Source organism: Engraulis encrasicolus, chromosome 15 (assembly GCF_034702125.1).
Source record: "Engraulis encrasicolus isolate BLACKSEA-1 chromosome 15, IST_EnEncr_1.0, whole genome shotgun sequence".
In the NCBI taxonomy this organism is placed as follows: Eukaryota; Metazoa; Chordata; class Actinopteri; order Clupeiformes; family Engraulidae; genus Engraulis; species Engraulis encrasicolus.
Window position 1 is genome coordinate 53259587 of NC_085871.1, and position 5000 is coordinate 53264586.

General features: G+C 46.2%; 1 protein-coding gene across 1 annotated transcript in view; it reads left to right on the forward strand.

The window, feature by feature from the left end:
* Positions 1 to 5000, forward strand: part of dgki (diacylglycerol kinase, iota) — a 207549-nt gene that overhangs the window by 14671 nt on the left and 187878 nt on the right. The gene's annotated exons all lie outside the window — the stretch shown is intronic.

Genomic DNA, 5000 nt, shown 5'->3' on the forward strand with positions numbered 1-5000 from the left:
TTGGGAGTTCTAGATTCCAGAGTTCTAGATTCCATACAGGTGTCCCTTGTGGTTGGTGGAGTTCTAGATTCCATACAGGTGTTCCATTTGGGAGTTCTAGATTCTAGAGTTCTAGATTCCATACAGGTGTTCCTTGTGGTTGGTGGAGTTCTACAGACGTGAGAATGGGTTTTACTCTGCTGCACTGTTGTCTTCTCAATACCTCACTCTCATCTCACACTCACTTCCTAGCAGACGGCATCACGTCTCTCTCTCTCTGCCGCTCTCTCTCTCTCTCTACCTCTCTCTGTACCCCTCTCTCTCTCTCTCTCTCTCTCTCCCTGTCTCTCTCTCTCTCTCTCTCTCCCTCTCTCTCTCTCTCTACCTCTCTCTCTTTCTCTCTCTCTCTCTCTCTTGCTCTCTCTCTCTCTCTCTCTCTTTTGCTCTCTCTCTCTCTCTCTCTCTTTTGCTCTCTCTCTCTCTCTCTCTCTCTCTCTCTCTCTCTCTCTCTCTCTCTCTCTCTCTCTATCTCTCTCTGTACCTCTCACTTTCTCTATCTCTCTCTCTCCCTCTCTCTCTCTCTCTCTCCCTCTCCCTCTCTACCTCTCTCTCTCTCTCTCTCTCTCTCTCTCTCTCTACCTCTCTCTCTCTCTCTCTCCGTCTCTCCCTCTCTCTCTCTCTCTCTCTCTCTCTCTCTCTCTCTCTCTCTCTCTCTCTCTCTCTCTCTCTCTCTCTCTCTCTCTCTCTCTCTCGCTCCCTCTCTCTCTCTGTACCTCTCTCTCTCTCTATCTCTCTCTCTCTCTGTTCCTCTCATCTATCAGGCAGTGAAAATAAAAGTCTCCATCTGGTAGAAGATGACACACACTGAACTCTCTCTCCCCATCACACACAATTTACCTTCTAGCTTCTCTTTCAGACTCTCTCTATGTCTCCCTCTCTCTCTCTTTTCTTTTCTTTTTCTTTTTCTTCTTCTCTCACTGTATCTCGCTCTCTTCATGCTCCCTTGCTTTCCCTCTGTCTACCGTATCTCTCTTCTCTTTTCTTTCTCTCTCTCTCTCTCTCTCTCTCTCTCTCTCTCTCTCTCTCTCTCTCTCTCTCTCTCTCTCTCTCTCTCTCAGTGAATATGAAAGACTGCAGCCGGCAGAAGATGACACACACTGAACTCTCCCCATCATACACAATTTACCTTCTCTTTCTTGTTCATTTTCTCTCTCTCCCTCCATCTCTCTCTGTCTGTCTCCATTTTTCTCTTCCACTTTCTCTCTTTTTTCTCTTTTTGTTCTTTTCTGTCTGTCTCGTTCTCTCTCTCTCCGTCTCTCTCTGTCTTCATCTCTCTCTCTCATTCCATCTTCCACTTCTTCTCTTTTTTCTTCTTTTCTCTCTCTCTCGCTCTCCTGATGCTCCCTTGCTCGCCCTCTATCTGGCGTGTCTTTCTTCCATCGCTCTAACCTCTTTTCTCTGTCTCCATCTCTCTCTCTCTCTCTCTCTCTCTCTCTCTCTCTCTCTCTCTGTCTCCATGTCTCTCTCTCTCTCTCTCTGTCTCCTTCTCTCTCTCTCTCTCTGTCTCCATCTCTCTCTCATTCCATCGTCCACTTTCTCTCTTATCTCTCTCTTCCTCTGTCTCTCCCTCTCTCACACACACATTGTGATATAAAGACTTGTGTGAAATCATTCTGACATGACACCTCTTTTCTTTCTTTCTCGCACATACTGTACACACGCACACACACACGCACGCACACACGCACACGCACACATGCACGCACACACACACACGCACGCACGCACGCACGCACACACACATGGTATGCACGAACATAGACGTGTGGGCGCATATATACAGAGTTTGCTGGTTGTGTGTGTGTGTGTGTGTGTGTGTGTGTGTGTGTGTGTGTGTGTGTGTGTGTGTGTGTGTGTGTGTGTGTGTGTGTGTGTGTGTGTGTGTGTGTGTGTGTGTGTGTGTGTGTGTGTGTGTGTGTGTGTGTGTGTTCTTGTTTCATCCTCCCAGATGTCACTGGTTCCCACCCAGGGAGAGCTATGGCTTTGAAGCCACTGCTGTGTGTCATGGTGCTGTGTGTGTGTGTCTGTGTGTGTGTGTGTGTGTGTGTGTGTGTGTGTGTGTGTGTGTGTGTGTGTGTGTGTGTGTGTGTGTGTGTGTGTGTGTGTGTGTGTGTGTGTGTGTGTGTGTGTGTGTGTGTGTTGGGGTGCTGTGTGTGTGTGTGTGTTTGTGTGTGTGTGTCATGGTGATGTGTGTGTGCGTGTGTGTGTGTGTGTGTGTGTGTGTGTGTGTGTGTGTGTGTGTGTGTGTGTGTGTGTGTGTGTGTGTGTGTGTGTGTGTGTGTGTGCTGGTGTGTGTGCTGGTGTGTGTGCTGGTGTGAGAATGGAGTTGTCATGGTAATGAACCTTAAATAGCTATGCAGCTTTAGGCTGCGCCTGGCTCATCGCACACACACACACACACGCACACACACACCCATTGTATTGCACACACCCATTGTATAGTACTTACACACAGACACATACGAACACACACACACAGACGTGTGCGTGCGTTTGTGCTTGCGTGCATTTGTGCGTGCCAGGTCAGATGGAATACCCCCCCCCCTCTCTCTACCCCCCTCTCTACCCCCCCTTAACTATCTATCTCTGAAATACAGATCCACCCACTCACATAGTAGCCCACTGCACATCCACCCACTCACACAGTAGCCCACTGCACATCCACCCTCCCACACGATTCACTGCTAGTTTCAGGCAGTATGTGTGAGATGAGCAGGTGCCGCTGGGCGACTTTGGCGTCGGGCCCAAAAACGGGACAAGTCCATCTAAGCCGTTTTGGGGCCCATAGAAGTTCAATGTAATGAGGATCCAATAATGGGCCCCCTATCTCCCTTGGCCCGGGACAACTGACCCCTTTGTCCTTGTCAGCTGCCTTGTGTGTGAGAACTCTCTCCAAATGCTACTCACCACATCCAACACTTACTAACTGATCATCATATTGAGGTGAATGGAGATAAAGATTAAAGGGGTTTTTGTGAGCATACAGCATTCAGCTAAGATTCACATTCACGTAGCGAGCCCAAAGCCACCTAGCGAGCCCAAAGCCACCTAGCGACCACAAAGCCACCTAGCGAGCCCAAAGCCACCTAGCGACCACAAAGCCACCTAGCGACCACAAAGCCACCTAGCAACCCACCTAGCGACCACAAAGCCACCTAGCGAGCCCAAAGCCACCTAGCGACTCCAAAGCCACCTAGCAACCCACCTAGCGACCACAAAGCCACCTAGCAACCACAAAGCCACCTAGCAACCCACCTAGCGACCACAAAGCCACCTAGTAACCCACCTATTGACCCCAGCGCCACCTAGCGACCGCAAAGCCACCTAGCAACCCCAAAGCCACCTAGCGACCCACCTAGCGACCGCAAAGCCACCTAGCGACCACAAAGCCACCTAGCAACCCCAAAGCCACATAGCAACCCACCTAGCGAGCCACCTAGAAACCCACCTAGCAACCCACCTAGCGACCCACCTAGCAACCCCAAAGCCACCTAGAAACCCACCTAGCAACCCACCTAGCAACCCCAAAGCCACCTAGAAACCCACCTAGCAACCCACCTAGCGACCCACCTAGCAACCCAGGAGGATGTAGCCTACTGTGTTTCCGTGAGTGCTATGCATGCTGCTGAAACCCACTCTGTATGGTGGGGCATTGAAGCATGCAGCAAGCACTTAGAGCCTGAGACATTTAGCTTGTGGTTTAGTGAATGTGTGTGTGAGACATGAGTAGTGTGTGAGACTGTATACATGTTTTAGTGTGTGTGTGTGAGATGTGTATACTGTGTGTGCTGGTGTCTGTAAGATGTACATCTAAAGTGCTTTGTGTCAGCTGTGGGTACGCCTGTGTGAGACATACTGTACGTGGGTAAAGATCAGGATGTTAGACTAGAAATGCAGCGAGACATGAATATGAGAAATGCAGCGAGACATGAATATGAGAAATGCAGCGAGACATGAATATGAGAAATGCAGCGAGACATGAATATGAGAAATGCAGCGAGACATGAATATGAGAAATGCAGCGAGACATGAATATGAGGGAAGGAAGGAAGCATGAAGAGGAGTGCAGAGGGTGAAACATGCTAAAGTGTGTGTGAATGCACGTGTGTGTGTGTGTGTGTGTGTGTGTGTGTGTGTGTGTGTGTGTGTGTGTGTGTGTGTGTGTGTGTGTGTGTGTGTGTGTGTGTGTGTGAATACACGCGTGTGTGTATTTGTGTGCATGAGTGTATGCCTGCGTGCGTCTGTGTACACTACATGCAAAAGTGTTGGACAGAATAGAATAGAATAGAATAGAATAGAGTAGAGTAGAGTAGAATAGAGTAGAATAGAATAGAATAGAATAGAATAGAGTAGAATAGAATAGAATAGAATAGAATAGAATAGAATAGAGTAGAGTAGAGTAGAGTAGAATAGAATAGAATAGAATAGAATAGAATAGAATAGAATAGAATAGAATAGAATAGAGTAGAATAGAATAGAATAGAATAGAATAGAATAGAGTAGAATAGAATAGAATAGAGTAGAATAGAATAGAATAGAATAGAATAGAATAGAGTAGAGTAGAGTAGAGTAGAATAGAATAGAATAGAATAGAATGGAATAGAGTAGAATAGAATAGAATAGAATAGAATAGAATAGAATAGAATAGAATGAAACATAATAGAAGATAATAGAGTATAAGAGAGCAGAATAGAATAAAACAGAATGGAATAGAATAGAATAGAATAGAATAGAATAGAATAGAATAGAATAGAGTAGAATAGAATAGAATGAAATAGAATAGAATAGAGTAGAATAGAATAGAATAGAATGGAATGGAATAGAATAGAATTGAGTAGAGTAGCATAGAATGGAATAGAGTAGAATGGAATGGAATAGAATTGAGTAGAGTAGCATAGAATGGAATAGAGTAGAATAGAGTAGAATAGAATAGAATAGAATAGAATAGAATAGAATGGGAT